Consider the following 18,564-nt stretch of genomic DNA (forward strand, 5'->3'; position numbering starts at 1 on the left):
CCAGGTATTTCACATGTAGGTATTTACCTAAGAGAAAACAAAATACATGTCCATACAACCACTTGTACATGAATATTTTTCCTAATAACTATAGTCTCAAGCTGTAAGCAATGCAATTATCTTTGAACAGGTATTTGTATCAATAATACATACAATGGAATACTACTTAACATTAAAAAGGTGACAAATGAGATGATACATGCGGCAACATGGGTGAAACTCAAAATAATTACAGTGAGTAAAAGAATCTAGCCACCCCAAAAAGAGGCCATCATGCAGGATTCAATTTATGTCACAATCTAGAATATGACAATATATGTACATAAATTTATCTGAGTGAATTATTTAAACTCATCTGTATAAACTAATCTATGACAGAAATGTCAGAGGCTTCTTAAGGTATGGGCATGAGGATCATATGAGAAGATGTATATTATAATAATTTCATAGATATCCATCAATGTCCTGCATATCAAATTATATTTTCAATATATATATAGCTTACAGTATGTCAATTATACCCCAATAAAGCTGAAGAAAATTAAAGGAAAAAGGAAGCAAAGCAAATTGATGCAAACTTACGCGGAAGGACTGTGACAATGACAAAATGCAACACTAGACACAAGAACATTGAAAACCAACAGTATACAACATGAGCTGCTTGCTATCTGTGCTTTTCATCCATTTTGTTAAGGGTTAATGAGGAAGGTTACTGACATAAAGCTTTATAATACTTTTCTTGGTGGCTGGGATGTATGTATATAATGATCACACCATAGTTTGACTTCCTGTAAAATCCAGTTTGCTTTTAAGACAGGACTTCTACTTTTGAAAGGACAAAATACATTAAATCCCTTCTCTCTCTCCCAGCTTCCTGTTTCAAGGTCTTAACCCTGATTACCTTCTAGCTGCTGAACGATCACAGCTGAGGAGGGCCTAGTGGTTTCATCATTTATTCAGCACATATAACACAGCTATTTAAAAATTGACTGCTCAGTTGCATATCACCACTGAAGTTAAAATAAAACACCAAGTATACGTTCCAGTTTTCAAAAGGTTTATCCAATATGTCAAACCAGAGAAGAGGAAAATTTTGACTTTTAACTGCAGAATGAAGAAAAATACCTATGCCTTGTCTGATCAAACATTTGAGGCCAAGGAAAACACCTTGGGAAAGCTTAATTTTTATTTTTGTAGCAGTTTATGAGCTTAGGGATGAAATGTTTTAGGTCCCACATTGCTAAGCCAGAGGAATCAATATTTTTCTGTTAACAGGCAAGCTGTCACATAAACAAATCAGCTGAAAGGCCTCTTCCAAAGCTAGTTCTTGGCTATGTTTGCTGTACCTCAGCTGGATCAAAAAACTTCTCACCAGTTTCTGTCCTCATGAGCACACATGTCCCCATTACACATCTATTTAGGGGAGTTTGAGGCCTTACATTGTTTCCATTTATCATGTCCATGGCTCCTTCTGGAGTGACAAATATGATAGATTATTAAGTCTCCTGGGAAGGCAGAATCCATAACTTTTGAGGTTAGAGAGACGTTAATGTTAGGATAACTGCTTTCCTAAGGGCATAGTATTCTCAGAGATGTTCCACTGTCCATCTCATTTTTTATCTTTTACCCTTCTGAAATCTAAAATTTGAGCAGCACTTATGATTGCTTAATGGAGACAGAAGTGAATGATATAAGATGAATGGATCTTTTATTTACTGTCATGCTATACTGAGACTTTCTGTCACTTCAAACTGAATAATAGTCACTTGCTGAAACAATACTACGTCAACCAATATTAGGCAACAGAAATTGTTCTAAGGACCAAATAATCTTTAAGAGGAATAATATTCTCTGAGGAGAAATAATATGTGAATGCAGTGTATTTTATGTGTGAACTTACCTGTAATCTGTGATTTGCACAAATTTTAGAAATGATCTGCACACATATAGAAGCAATCTATTGCAAATAACAAGATATTCTTCCGTATGTATCTATATGTATCCATATATTCATGGACAAGCAGCTGTTTGTATTAGTACAGTACTGTTAAACAGTGTGTTAGGCAGCACAGATCAAACATCACTTCTATGCAAATTCTTGGACCTCACTCTGTACTTTTATGTGAATTGGGCATACCAAGTCATAAAACTTGCTAGTGTATGAACAACTTACAAGACTGTTATTATTTAAAATTTGAAGGTGGCCTCTGTGATGTGATGACAGAAAAGTATAGATGGCCTTCACAACTCCTAAAAAAATGATATATGATCACCCCTAGGTTTCTACTTGTGTCCTTGCAGATACCAATGTCTGAAAATATTAAAGTCCTTATATAAAGTGAAATAGACATTGTATAGAAAGTAGACATATTCTCTCATTTTCCTCATTATCTCTAGGTGACTTATAATACCTAATACAATGTCAACGCCATGTAAGTAACTGTTGTATTGTTTAGAAAATAAGTAAAGAAAGTCTTGCACGTATTTTCCTCTAATCTCTTCAACCTATGATTAGTTAAAACTACAGGAGTCAGTGAGTATGAAGGACTAACTGCACAAGTTTCACAATGTCAGAAATAGCCTCAGTAATAGCCTTGCGCTTAGTGGTGCTGTATTCTCAGGACAGAACAGAGCTGCTTTCTAGGGGCAGGTCTGACCAGCACTGAAGACCAGTAGAAACAGTAGGCCCAGGACTGAGGAAATGAGCACTTGCTTCTTTACTTCTGCTGCAATTGGTTTTGTGCTGCTAGAAGGGTCACTTTGCTGATTGCTACTCCTTTCTAAATGCAACTCTTAAATCACATAAATAGCCTTTCATCACCTGGAATGTAAAGAGGGGCCTTTCCTGACTATTTGATTAGGTCATTGTGAGATGCTAGTGAAATAGTCTTGGTAGTTGCTTGAAAAGAATGGAGTGCCTAACAAGCAGCAATGCATTCATCTTCTTCCTCCATTACCACTCCTCCTTCTGAAAGTGTCTGAAAGCAAAGTAATGTCCTTTCAATTTGGCTGGCTGTAGGGGACTTAGTTGGCTTTCTTTTGCCATCACCCTTCCTGCCAAAGACTAAGTATTAACTCCCCCTACCGTCCCTTCTCCACAGTCCTGAAGTAAACCCTAGAATTCAGAGGAGGCCACGGTATTGTGAACCTAGGTATGAAGGCTGTGTGAGAGATCCACAGTCTCCACCTCCCTTCACACTGAATTTAACTTAGGACATTTGTGGGATCTAAACCATTAGTATTCATATCCAGAGTTTACATTTGACATAAGGAAAGAGAAATGTATTGTCATGGCAACTAGAGTTTCTGTGTGTGTGTATGTGTGTGTGTGTGTGTGTGTGTGTGTGTGTGTGTGTGTGTTTCTTTCCTCCTAACTGTACTTTCTTAAATGGAAATAAAAACTACAAATCTGCCACCTTTGGTTTGTCACAATGACAGTTGTGCTCTGTGTCAGCTATCCATGGTCACACAATAATTGTGTCTTCAAACAAAAATTATTCAGCATCTCGACATTTCTATGTGGTAATGAATCTTGGAACAACTATAAACTAGACCCTCTGACTCTGAGTCTTCCAAAAGGCTGCAATCAGGGGACCATGTCAGTTAGGCTAACAGTGTACTGGCATAGTTATCGACAAGATCTGACAACTGTTGTGACTGGAGAGTATCAAGTTCTTGCTGGTTGTTATCAAAGATCTCCTTCAGTTTCTTACCACCTGGCATATCCATAGAGCACATCCCAACATGGTCATTCATTTTCCCCAGAGTGCAAGGTCTCTGAAAGAGAGATAGGGCTTTTTGTAACCTACTCTCAAAAAGAATGTCCCATGACTTTTCACCATATCCTACTAAAGATGATCCCTCACTTATTTAACGTGGGTCAACAATTGATGAGGGTGTGAAAGTCATTTGGACTAAATGAGTATATGCCATGGTTTGTTATTTTTTTTTGCCAGTCCTGGGCTTGGGCTCAGGATTTGAGTGTCCTTGGACTTTCTCAAGGCTAGCACTCTACCACTTGAGCCTCAGCACCACTTCTGGCTTTTTGCTGTTTATGTGGGGTACCAAGGAATCAAACCTGGGTCTTCCTGCATGGTAGGCAAGCACTCTACCACTAGGCCAAACTCCCGGCCCCCCATGCTTTGTTATTTTGAATTCGAATCTTCTCTTAGCCTGCTGTTCTGTGCTTGGATCCTCCTCAGTAATGCTAGCCTAGTTAGCTATGGCCACAAGTGCTGTTACTAAGCTAGAATTTGCAGTAGTGAGTGTATATGTCACATTTTTAACCTTTTATAGTAATTTCTTTTTAAAATATATTTTACTAGTATATGGTCATAACAGGTTGATTTCATTATGATACTTCTACACATGCATACAATACACCCCAAACAATTAAAACAGACAGGTCTCAGAAGAAAAAGAACAAATGACTAATAGATGCATGAAGAAATGTTCCTTAGCTATAAGGAAATGTGAATCATTACACTAAGATTCCATCTTACCTCAGTCAAAATGGAAATCATCAAGGAAAAAAAATAATAAAAAATGCTGGTAAGGATGGAGACTGGGGAAAGAACCCTCATAAACTGCTGGTGGGAATGTAAACTACTGCATCCACTGTGAAAATCAATATGAAGGCTTCTTAAAGCTGAAAATTTGGCCAACCATATCATTCTTGGAAATATATACAAAAAAGTGTAAATAAATATAAAAGATTCATGAATATCTATGTTTTGCAGCTTCATTCACTATAGTCAAACTGTTGAATCCATATATTTACAATATTTTTCAACATACAAGGGGTTAGTTTGTCAAGATGAAACTTCATTCTAAGTCAAAAAGCATCTGTAATTAATATAAAATCATCATGTCTGGCCTGTGATAAATGAGACAAAATTACTCAAGGACATGAACACCTGAAGATAAGGATTCCTGGGATGCTCTAACTAGCTATCTTAGGTATTAGTTTATTAGTCAATGGACAAAGGAAACTAGTCAAGTGTTTCAACAATACAAAATATATTTAAATCCTAGGCATCTGCTCTATCACATCTTATTATCATATGAGGGAATTACACTTATTTATTTGTGCATTATTTACCTCTATACTTAAAGCATAGAGAAAGTAAAAGTTCTTTTTAAGGGCACAGAATAATTTGTTGTTTGGCATCCTGTTCAGAAAATCTTCATGAGCACTTTAGTTGCTGAAACTTATACAGTTAATAGCATAGGCTAGAGAATATTGGTTTGGGAATAAAGGAACATAAAATTCAAATCCTCACTCAACTGTGTGATTTTGGATAAATAATTTCATTTCATTGCCTTGATGTACTTGCCTAAATATTGTTAGAAAGAGATCCTGAAAATATCTACTAAAGTCATGTGCCCATTAGATACATAGAAATGGAGCTACAATATGATTCAATTATCTCACTAGTTGTTATATACCCAAAGGTATTGAAATCAGTATCTCAGAGGTGTGTATATTAACATATTTATTTCCATACTATTTACAATAGTACAGTAACCAAAGTGGAATCAACCTAGGTGTTCATCAATTGATAAAAGTAAAGAAAATGTAGTATATATGAATAGTGAGATATTAGTCACTACAAAGAAAGTATGAAATTCTATCATTTTCACCAATATGATTGGAACTAAGTAGTAAATCTGTCACAGAAAAATATTGCTAAGTAATAAGTCAGTTACAGAAAAAATTGAGTGTTTTTCTTTATGTGTAAAAGCTACAAAGTATATTTCAAAGTACAGAATACTTAGCAAAAGACTAAAAAAGGTGTGAGATGTTAAGGAGGGAGGTAGAGGATAGCTAATGAGTACAGGGTACAACTAGATGGGAGGAACACTTTCTAATATTCTATATGACAGTAGGATAAATATGGTTCACAAGAATTAATTGAGTATTTCAAACAGCTACAAGAATGTTCTCATGCCCCCCTACATAAGTATGTGGAAGGTGGCAGTTATGTAATCGCATATTTCAAACAGCTACAAGAATGTTCTCAACACACACACACATAATTTTATATTATATAACTTATTGAAATCTTAAGGTAGTTACTTCTGTTTGAACAATATGAAATTCAGGGTTTACTCAATTATTAGAATCTCCTCCACTATATTAAACTTTTCTCAATATATCAATAATTTGTTTCTATTTTAATATCTTCTAAAAACCTTTTATCCTTTTCCTTCAGTATGTACTATCTCTTGAGTGGGTCAAGCCTTAATATTTTGACATGATCATTAGCAAAAATTCACCATAATAATTTAGAGTGATCCTTTCTCAGGTAGATAGATTAAGAATTTCTGCCTCTACCAAGTGTGAGAGTGATTTATGTATAATGACAAGATAAAAGAGCTGGTTTCCCAAAGTGATATGTGAACAGGTACTGGGAATCTTATCCTTCCTTGTATTTGACTCTGCTCACTGAAAAGGTGATTTGTTATGATCCATTTCTCTATTATTTTCTGACTTCACTATTATTTTCTCATGAGCAGACATCACTCTGATTTTTAAGGCTTTTGTCTTGGGGCAAGTTTCTGGAAATCACCAAGGTTTCTTGCACTGATTTTGATGGAAGTGTCTCTATTCTCTTCAGTAGAGTCAGCATTCTCTGCTGAATTTACTTCAGTCTTAGCCTTGGGATTTTCTTGTTTTTGCCTTATTCCTTCTCTTCTCAACCTTCAACCTATATAAGCAAGAGTGGCAGAATTAACTAGAATTTGGTACAACGAAAGATCCCTATGCTACCATTCCTTCCTAGGAACTTTGTAGCTTAGCTTACATAATTTTCTCTTCCTTCAGATTCTTAGTTTGATGCCTTTGGTTGCCTAAGGCATAGGAAATAATTTCTTTTGATTGACAGCTTTGAGTTGCAGTAGATAATTGATGCTGCCTATCACAATGAGTTAACAACAGTTCAACAGTATAGTTTTGTATGACAAAACAGTATCCTGTGAAAAGAAGACTAGGTATCTGCAGATTCTTTTTGTGAGTTGACATCTGTTATGGTTTGAATTCCTCCATTATAGCTCATATCAAATGTAACTTTCATATTAAGGGGATGTAAGATTAAACCAACTATGGTGTATGAAAGTAAACCCTTTAGGGAAGTAAATAAGGTAGACTAAGGCTATTAGGATGGATCCTTAATCCAATGAGTTGATGTCTTTATAAGGAAAAGAGAGAGCTTGTCCCTTTCACGGTACTGTGATCTCAATGTGATAATACTTCTGGTGGCTGGTATCCAAGTTACAAAAAGAAATTTCCCAGTCAGAATTGGCACAGCATCGTGTCTGCCATAGTCTAAAACGCTGCAGTATTCACATGGCCTTTCCTCTTCTAAGGTGTACAGAAATAGACTCTATCTGTTGCTTTCATGACAAGGTCACTTTAAAGACAAACATGTGAGGTAAGCCATTTTAAAATAACACAGTGTGCCACACCCTTCCCCCCAACATAGTCAGTCATGGTTTAGAGACCTAAATGTTACAAGCAGAACCAAGCTGGTAAAGGAATTGCTATCTATCTATCTCACAGGTCTGTATCGTCTATTTTAGCATTGTAATTTAAGACAGTGTCCTTACATAATATATAAAGGAATGCCTTGTACATTATATATACAAAATAGCAGTCCAACAGTGCCTTTTTTGTGCCAGTCCTGGGGCTTGGACTCAGGGCCCGAGCAATGTTCTTGGGCTTTCCTCAAGGTTGGTGTTCTACCACTTAAATCACACAGCACCACTTCCAGCACTTTTTAATGTATGTGGTACTGAGGAATTGAACCCTGGTCTTCACTCATGCGAGACCAGCACTCTACCACTAGTCCAAACTCCCAGCCCCCAACATTGACTCTTGATTGAATAAAACTTCTTAATTAGTGATACTCAAGAAAAATCATTTAGGCTGCCGGGAGCATGGCCTAGTGGTAGAGTGTTTGACTAGCATGCACAAAGCCCTGGGTTCAATTCTTTGGTACCACATACACACAAAAAAAGCCAGAAGTGGTGGCTTGGCTCAAGTGGTAGACTTCTAGCTTTGTGAGACCCCCCAGGACAATGCCAAGGCCCTGATTTTAAGCCCCAGGACTGGCAAAAATAAAGAAAAAGAAAAATAATTTAGGAAAAGACATACTTGAACTCAAACAAGATTTGAACTTCTCATGACAATGAGAAGGCAGGGATAATAGATGAGATAAAACTTGTTTTGTGAAATATGTATTATACATAATACTTAGACATAGGCCTTTTTCCACCAGAAACCTCTTAACATAGGGACACAAGTTGATCTACTCTGCTACTTCTGGGCATAAAGTTGTGCCTAAGTTATCAAGGATGCTTGAATACAGATGGAGTCTGAAGCTGGACTAGTTGGAAGAATATGTCAATCTAAAACTGTCGAACTGAGTGCAAGACTTAGGAAATCTGGGCAAAAATACCTCTGCATCCTGTGCCATTAGTGTGGAATCCATGACTCATAACAATATGAGTAATTTTAATTGTTTTGAAATATTTTTGCCAACATTTTTGGGTTCATCAAGTATTTGTAACAATGATAATGATTCTACAGGTATAGTATGCTATAATTTACTGAATGAACTCTTATAACATCCTTGTCTTTTATGTGTTCAGTAATTATTTGTCTAATATACTTCACTGTTGTGATGTTACAGAAGAAAATAGAGAGAAAAGTTGAGACACGGATCATTTATCATACTGTATATCAGTTTTGAAGCCATTACTAGTGTTGAAATTTTGTTTAAAAAAGGTGTTCTCAAGTTTCTATGTGTAAAAATGTAGAAACTCACAAGGTTAAGAACCTATTTCAGTTGGATTGTGATTTCACATGAAGAATAAAAGCACATCCCTCTAAGTCTAAGATGAAAATTGAAAATCTTTAACATCTTATCACATGGGTTATCTTTGAACAAAACATATTATCTAAGCTTCTGTGGGTAGATGGATTATTCTTTCCCTTATGCTCAATGATACAAATAAATTTGAGGTGCTAATCTGGGTATTTTGAAGGACAAGACATCTAAATAGCATTTCTCCCTGTATTTGGAGTTTAATACAATTTTTAGTGCTCTTTCCAAGGGAAAGGTACTATATGATTTGATCTCACCCAATATTATCACACCTGTCATTTTTTCTTGAGGAGGGGGTGAAGGATTGAACCAAGGATTTAACTTGGGGCTTATTTTTCAAGTATATTATACCTAAAGCTCATCTACAGTCTTTTCCTTTTAGTTTATTTTTCAAATAGGGTCTTGTGCTTGTGCCAGGGCTACCTTCAAATCACAATCTTCGCACGTGCGCTGTTGAGTAGTTGGGGATGATTTACAGACATGCACCACTGTGACAAGCAATAGCTCAACTGTTCTTTAGCATCATTAGGATTTGTTATACTCATTCATCAAAGATTGCTTAGATATAGAACATTTGATTACACTCTGAAATAGCCATTTCTTCACTGTTTAAATTCTTGGATTCCTAATTCTGACAAGGTTCTTCGACAGGAACTGATCCAGGACCAACTGATGATGAAAGGAAACCTTTAAAGCGGATTGCAACAAATACATAAATACATCCCTGAAAAAAAATGGAAATGTCTAGGGTGTTTGCTCTGATCATAACTGTCATGGTACAATTATGCAAACATACTTTTATGCAAATGAAAGAGTACATTCAAACCAATCACAAGTTGTCTATTGAGCCAAAGTTCTCCCCTTTCCTTCTGCTTTGTATGGAAATAGTCAATATGGCAGTTGGTCTTGTATTGACCCAAAACACCTTCCAAAAGGATACTTCCAACAAAATGTTATCCTTACTAAAACTTTAATTACAATATTTCACAAAAGAAATTTCAGGAGGGTTGCAAGAAAAGAGAAATGAAACAGCATATTCACTGTTTCATATCAGTGCAACTAGTATATTCTACAAAACCATGTACATGTATCAGGTCAGGTTCCCCTTAATTAGACTAAGACAGAGACTTACATGCATGAGTTTGGGCGAGGAAAGTCCTGTTGGTATTAATAAGTATGGAAGAATGAAGGAAATTGGATTAGGCAAAGAGAATAAATGAGGTGAGAATCAATTAAAACAGAGGCCTCAACCAATCTTGGGAAAAGCCTGAAGAGAATCTGTTATGGGCCTGAATTTCCCAAGCTTGAGCAAGTAAATACAATATTCATTCATACATCCAGACCGAGCAGTCATTTTGTATCAGTTCCAAAAAGAAGGGAGTATGACCATGCCTGAGGCAGGGCTCTTCAGGAAAAGCCAATTTCTAGAAAGGGCAAACAGCTGAAGGCTGTTTGCTGCCAGCGTTCTCTAAATCTTAGAAGATAAGAGCTTCAATTCCAAAGGTAGCATCTTAGCAACACACCACAGCACCCAGTACAGTGCTTAAAATACATAAAGCAAGCACTGCATTTGGGTTTTCCCTGTTCTTCAAGTCCACTGAGGTTTTATTCTACAAACAGTACCTATTCTGAACTACTTCGTGATATACTGAGAAAAACATCTGTGGAATATCAAGCAGTTGTTGATTTCTCAGACTATCAGCATGTTTTCATGAATATATATTACTTTTTCATACAACCTCTGCTTCATCTTAGGGGAAAAATATAATGCCAGATAGCTCTGAGACACTGATTGCTTTCTGCTCAAAAACAATGTCATCTGCATAACGGAAGTCTCCCCAACCTGCAAACAAGAAAACATTGGTATTATTTCAGCAATTGAGTACTTTATGATTACCCTTATTGTCATGATGTGGTTTCACAATTTTTAATGATCATTAACTTTTCCTAAGGTAAGCCTTGTTTATTTGTTTCTATTTATTTACTTATTTTTTGTGCTTTCATCTTTTTTATTGTAATTAGTAAAAGGGTTACATAATATTTGCCAGATAGAAGGTGCATTAATTCACATACATTGATACCCTTTCACATGTCTTGGTACCCATTACCCTCCCCCCCACACCCCACACCGGTCTTGGTTTTCCCCCCTATCCTATCAAATTTCAAATAACCAAATACAAATAAATTCAGTATATCAGATAAGAAAGTGAGATACTGTAACAATATGAGATAACCAAGGGACAGCAAAGGAGATGAGAGACAACATAGTACATTAAGGACAACAATCATTCGTTATATGGCTTTTGTTTCAATATCCTGGATGTCCTTTCAATTAGCTTCATACTATATGGCCTTATGTATCAAGATTTTGCTCTATTGCTGATCTCTGCTAGTAGAGCCCAAGGTTTCTACTGATTATGATGAATGAGGGAATCCATTGAGCCTAAGTTCCTTTGAGTCTGGCTTACTTCACGTAATATGATTTTTTCTAAGTCTTTCCATTTCCTAACAAATGGGGCGATGTCATTCTTTCTGACAGCAGCATAGAATTCCATTGTGTACAAATACCACAACTTGTTGATCCACTCATCAACTGAGGGACATCTAGGTTAGTTCCATATCTTTGCTATGGTGAATAGTGCTGCATTAAATTAAAAAATGGGCCAAAGACTTAAAGAGAGTCTTCTCTGAAGAAGAAACAAAAATGGCCTATAGACACATGAAGAAATGCTCAACATCTCTGGTCATAAAAGAAATGCAAATCAAAACAACTCTAAGATTCTACCCCACTCCAGTTAGAATGGCCAGGATCAGGAAAACGAATAATAACAGATGCTGGAGGGGATGTGGCCAGAGGGATCACTACTACACTGTTGGTGGGAGTGCAAACTCCTTCAACCACTATGGAAAGCAGTGTGGCAGTGCCTCAAAAGGCTAAACATAGAACTCCCCTAGACCCAGCAATTCCACTACTTGGCATTTACCCAACCATCCAGAAACAAGGGCATACTAAATCCACTAGCACAACAATGTTCATTGCAGCACTATTTATTTACTTATATAAAGATTTTTCATAAGCCAGATGCCAGTGGCTCATGCCCATAATCCTAGCTACTTAGGAGGCTAAGATAAGAGGATCACGGCTCAAAGCCAGTCCGGGGCATGAAAATCTGTGAGAATCTTATCTCCAGTTACCACCAGAAAATCGGAAGTGACATTGTGGATCAAGTGGTAGAGCCTTGAACTGAAGAGATCAGTGACAGTGCCATGCCCAGTGTTCAAGACCCACCATCAACTAAAAGAAAAAAAAAGACTTTTCATGTGTGCTATGGATCTTGAACACAAGGCCAGGACACTGTCCCTTAGTATTTTTGCTTAAAACTTTGCATTCTACTACTTGAGCCATAGCTCCACTTCTGGGTTCTTTTTTGGCTTGTTAATTGGAGGTAATGGACTCAGGGACTTTTTTTCTGGACTGGCTTCAAACCTCAATCTTCAGATTTCAGCCTCTTATGAAGCTAGAGAAATTTATATTTTTAATCAAGTACCGTGCACATTCTTTGACTCATATTCTGAGTCATATTTATCCACCCATAAGTGAAGATATTTTGTATTTCTATATTTATTCATATGAAATTGACAGCCAATAAAATGGCAAGTTTCAGCCAGGCACCAGTGTGAATCCTGTTTAATTAGAAGGGTGAGAATAGGAGGATTAATTGCGAATGCAGCCCAGGCAGAAAAGCTCCATAGTTTTCAACTGATAGCGGGGCATGTGCCAAGCTAACTGACAGACTAAATATGGAACCAAGCCAGTATCAGCAGAAAAGTCTAAAGACTCCATCTCACTGGAAGAACAATGGACATAGTGGCCTGGGCCTGTGCTCCCAGGGGGTAATGCGAAGGAAGCCTAAAAGCAGGAAGGTCATTGCTAAATTATGTCATCTGGTGAGAATTAAGGTATGATTCTAAAATAATCAGTGAGAAACAGGACTGGAAGTGGTGTTGCCCTCCAAAGAAAGTGGCAAGTTTCAAGAGATGCTTCACTGTTTATAATAATGTGGTTTCTCAGGACATATGGCAGTTCCTGGACTGAATTCTCAGGTATCTGCAATTGTTTTTCAAAAATTACTAATCCAATATCTAGATTTAATAAAATATATTCAATTAAGCATAACCCATAAAATCGCACTGACCAGTTAACCTTGTTTTGTCACTACATTTTAATTGCCGATATGTAGTTCATATGTGCTCTGATGCGAGTATCACATAATATAATTTTATTAGTTAGGTTTTAATTAGATTATCTGAAAAGAAACTACCATACAGTCTTCAGGCAGGAAAGAGAAGTTTATTTCTAAATCACCGACCCCCCAGTGCAGGCTGGAGATGCTTGGAAAAAGTGGCAAGCATCTAGCCAATGGGATTAAGTAGGATGTGGCCAGGCAGTGGAAGGTGTGGCCAGGCTGGAAGGAGGAATGGCCACACTGGATGCAGATGTGACATCAAACTAGGGGAAAGGAGATATTTCATATTGCATATGCTCCTCAGTTTGTGAAAGTGTTACTTCTCAATAGACATATCAAGAATTGAAAATATTGTTAAGTAGAAAATAGGTTCAACAAGCCCAATCTATAGCATGCCATCACAGGGCTTAATAGGGCATCACTTTGTAGGGTAAGATGATTTCCCTTTGTTACCAGGAGGCTGACTAGGATCTACAGCTTCATAAGAAAGGATTGCATGGATGACATATCATTCCCCCGGAAAAAGATCTAAATTCAGAATTTGAAGTGTGGCCTTTACCCCACTGTAAAGTTGGAAAAATCAAAAGTCAAACATTATAAGTCATGGAGAGAGAATTGAGTTGTCATACACCATATGGTTATAAACATGTGTGGAAGTCAAAAGCAGCATGCTGTAAAGTAGATTTACTTAGAAACCAATCAAATTCCACCTCAGAGACATTTTACTCTCTGTCTCCTGCCTGGAACTTTTACCACTCTCCTATGCAGTAGGACCCCAATACTCCATCCTATCCTTCAAGATATTTATTTATTTATTTATTTTTGTGCCACTACTGGGGATTGTACTCAGGGCCTGGACACTGTCCCTTAACTTTTCACTCAAGCTGGCACTCTACCACTTGAGTCACAGCTCCATTTCCAGATTTCTGGTGAATTGGAAATAAAAGTTTCACAGACTTTCCTGCCTCAGACTCATGATTCTCTCATTTCAGTCTCCTGAGTGCTAGGATTACAGGCATGTACTATCATGCCCAGAATACACACAGTTCCAACTACCTTTTCACCCCAACTGATTTCCCTTTCCTGGGATTTTTCTTCATTTGTATTCAGCATCAACTCACATACTACATAATATGTTTATTTGGTTTAATATTTATCTTCTCCTACTACAAACTGAGTTCTGTGAACACAATGGATGTTGCTTCAGATCCCTGACAAATCTACAGCTTTCAGAAAAGTGCCATTGGAAATAATAGGTGCCAAGTAATATGTTTTCAATTGAGTAAACAAATACATGCATATATTATACTGTGAATACCTATGTGGCCATTATAGTAACCATGTTACTTGTCACATTGTTATTAATTCTGTTTTTTGTCATTCTTCAATTGTGTTCATTTTCCTTTGCAAGCCCGATTTACATTTATAACTATTTAAAAACAATTGATATTTGCAGCTTATTTTACCTAGTGTTGTCTCTATGTATTAAATAACACAATGAAAAATGTCTTTTTCCAAAGTCTTTTTCCTCCTTTAGAAGACATTTGAACAATGCTTAAATTTAGAAATTAACATTGGATAAGAAGGCTGTTGCTGCAATTGTCAGGAGGGGGCTCTGTTTATTGGGGCACTGTGTGATTTCATTGCTGTGTTTAATATTTCAAGTTCCTTTTCTCTTCCTGCACCCCACCCTAGGCAGTAGTAATTGTGCAAAAAAAATAGCATGTGGGATGATGGTTAGCATTTTTTTTTTTTACAAAAACATCAGGTACTGTTACCGAAGCAGCCAGCTCCTCCTTTGCCCATTAGCGTTACTCAAAATTGCACTGCCTTTTAGAATCCATCTTTTAAATCAGGTCTCATTTCTCAGAAATTGTAGCTATTGTAAAATACATTCAGGGGTTTATATGGTGGTGTGTATTTTCCCTCTTAAATTGATGGGTGTAACTATTAGGCAGTTGCTGAATGCACTGAAAAATCAATTGTTCTGGGGATAATTTCCTCACTTATTGTTCTCTCCCAAAGCATTTAGATGGTACTAGCTTTGTGTTTCAAATGCTTGCAAGCTCCCCCAGTTTTTTAGCTATTTCTTTGAGTATTTCAAAAAGGCCCAATGCTATAATTTTTAGAGCATTTTACAAATAGCCTTTTTCTGCCTCAATCTTTGAGGTGGGAATAAGACTCGATTCTGGAGCTTGGAACACTCCTTCATCAACTCCCTAGTCTGAATTGTCCACCCCTGCCACCTATAGCAATCCTTAATTCCCACATTTAGCTAGAAAGTTACAACTTTTCTGGAGCTTAAGCCTCAGAAATGTGAGTTTAAAAAGCGACCACTATTAAATGGCATAGAAGGAAAAAAGGGGAAGCATTGATTGAGAATCTGGGTAATTCCTCTTTCTTATCCTCTACTACTGAACATGTAAAATATCTATTTTTGTGGCTAAAAGAAGATAAAATCAGCATAGCAATTTGGGTGCAGTAGCTCATGCTTACAATACTGGGCATTTGGGAAGCTGAAACTGAGAAGACCCTGATTCCAGGCCAGCTTGGACAGAAATTACGTAAGATTACATCTCAACAGTAAAAGCTGGAAGTAGTGATATGTACCTATCATCCCAGTCATGATGGGAAGTCTAAAAAGGTGGATCACAGTCTAGGGTAGCTAGGAAAAATTGAAATGACCTGAACAAAAAGGGATGAAGTTATGACTCAAGCAATAGAGTTCCTGCCTAACAAGCAAAACACTCCAGGTTCAAATCCCAGTACTGCTGCAGAAAGAAATTAGCCATATAAGAAAAGAAAAATATTCTGTGGTATTTCTCTACACTATATCTGCTATTTGGTGTGCATCATCTTACTATCACATTATTATAGTTTAGATCTGACTGTCTCCCAAATATTGCTTGATTACCAGTCAATGGCATTATTGGGATGTTTTAAATAATTGTGGATGTGCCCTTGAAGGAGACCACGGGACCACGGTCCCTTTCTTCCTCTTCCTCTTTGCTTCCAGCTTCCAAGAGCTCAGCAGCTTATTCCCTCCATCCCACACTTCCCTGCCATGATGTGCTGTATGCCCAGAGGCAGCAGAACCAAGTAATCTTGAACTGAAAACCTCCCAAACCTTGAACCAAATAAATCTTTTTTCCTCATAACTTGATCATCTTGGATATTTTTTATAGTAACAGAAAGTTGACTAATATGTAAATCATATGCAGAAAATACTAATTGTCATTATCATATTACTAACATTTAGGGTTGTGATATTGGCTCCCATGTATTCAGTGGAAGTCTCCTGTCTTCATTAGTACCTCTGTCCAGGCAATGAGCATAGTTTTTCTTTACTCTCATACTTCACCCTTCTCATTGTCTCTCATAGAGGGTGCTGACCCTAATTAATTGAATCCCCAACCTCCTGGCCCACTGTCATTATTTCTGTAATCATAGTATTACTTCCAGCAAGTTCTAACCTCTCTGCGGAAGTCCTGTTGTATACATAACTTTCTTCTTTATTGTCTAGTGGGTTCTACCACATGTTCACCTTCTCATTGCACACTCTTCTTTGTGTATTTCCAACTGCAATCTCTTAAAAAAATACCTTTGTGGCCGGGATTTTAGCCTAGTGGTAGAGTGCTTGCCTAGCATGCATAAAGACCCGGGTTCGATTCCTCGGTACCACATACATAGAAAAAGCTGGAAGTGGTGAAGTGGCTCAAGTGGCAGAGTGCTAACCTTGAGAAAAGCCCAAGGACAGGGCTCAGACCCTGAGTTCAAGCCCTGCAAATAGTGAAAAAAATACCTTTGCATCTATCTGGCAATGGCATTGCAGACCTCTTCCTATTGAAAAAGGGAATCTGATGTCTTTACCTTCTCTTCATCTTGTTCTCTTGCATACTTTCTTCTTTCTCTGATGGTCACACTTGCTTGTTTTGTCCCTTAACCAACTCTCTTAGGCCTGCATCCTCTAAAGATGTTTCATGACTCATCAGTAGCTGTGTAGTAATATTATTACAGATGGTAGCTGAAAACTATACATACTTATTACTGCACAGTTTCTGAGTCAGGAATCCAGCATGATTTCGCTGGTCCCACATATCAGGATCACCATTTCAGAAACTGGTCATCATAAGTAAATTCTTGGTTTCATGCATATTACTGTGCCTGCCTCTCATCTGACACTCTAAACTTGGTCCTTTTCTTCTTTGTTAAGAGAAAAGTAGGCTTTTTGACAGTTAGTGCTAGCATGAACTTTAACTAACAAAGTGGGTATTTAAGCCCACTTTCTGTTACTGCTCTGCTGAAAATATACATCAAGGGGAAGAATTAGTAGATGACATGTGCTTTCCCCTCTAGAAAGTCCTCTAGCTTCAAAGAATTCAGTGCAAGTTTTTTTTTCCGTACTCAAAATCCAATTTATTAAATTGAAATCTCTTTGTACAACTACTTTTAAAAAGTGTTTTTTTTACTTGCATATACCTTTATCTGTTTATCTGAATTAGGGAAGGGAAGAGGAAAAACAAGATGATGAGACAAAGGACAAAGGATGAACCAGTATAAAAGCGATATTCACAAGAAAATATGTTGAATTCTATAATTTTGGAGGGGGTGGAGGGAGGGAAAGCGGGGGGAAAAACATGGGAAGGGGTAATAATGTTCAAGAAGTCATGTACTCAGTGTGAGTTTTTTTAGCTTACTGTTTCCACAGAGAACCTAGAAGATTCTGAAAACCCATCACTATTGAACACCATGCATGGCTGTTCAGGTCTATGGCTAGGAAGCTCAGGGAATGAGACTAACTTTGGTGAGCATTCCTGACACTTGCTGATAACTTCATTTTAACTGCTTCAGTGACACAAAAACAGCACATTAGTAATACACATGTGGGGTTAAGAAAGGTGTGCTTATTGATTGCCGGCCTTTTGGCTAAGATCAAGTGTAGTATCTGTTCATATCAGTTTAATATCTGGTACATCCTCTATTTGTTACAGTATCTGACTTTGTTCTCCGGTATATTGTCTATGCATTTATTTGTTTATTTGAAATAGGAAAGGGAAGGGGGAAACAAGATGATTGGGAGGGGGTGGAGGGAGAGAAATGGGGACAAAAGCATGAGAAGGGTTATCAAATATGTGAGAAGTAATGCACCTTCTGTCTGGCGAATATAACTATAACCCTTCTATACAGTACAATAAAAAAAGAAAAAATGGTGTGTACATGGCAGGTATAATGTCTTCTTGAAGAAACAACTCACGAAAAGCCATTTATGTATGCATGTATATATGTATATATGCATATATGTACGTATGTATGTATGTAGTCTGTAATGGAGCTTGAGTTCAGGATTTAGGTGCAGTCCCTGAGCTTTTTGGCTCAAGGCTAGTATTTTACCATTTGAGCCACAGTTACACTTCCGGTTTTCTGGAGAT

At 37.2% G+C, this 18,564-nt stretch overlaps 1 pseudogene; it reads left to right on the forward strand.

Annotated features, from left to right (window-relative positions):
* The first annotated feature begins 18,041 nt into the window (after positions 1-18,041).
* On the forward strand, positions 18,042-18,139 carry LOC150040610 (U2 spliceosomal RNA; annotated as a pseudogene).
* The last annotated feature ends 425 nt before the right edge of the window (positions 18,140-18,564 follow it).

Source organism: Megascapheus bottae, chromosome X (genome assembly GCF_031878675.1).
Source record: "Megascapheus bottae isolate mThoBot1 chromosome X, mThoBot2.hap1, whole genome shotgun sequence".
Lineage (NCBI taxonomy): Eukaryota > Metazoa > Chordata > Mammalia > Rodentia > Geomyidae > Megascapheus > Megascapheus bottae.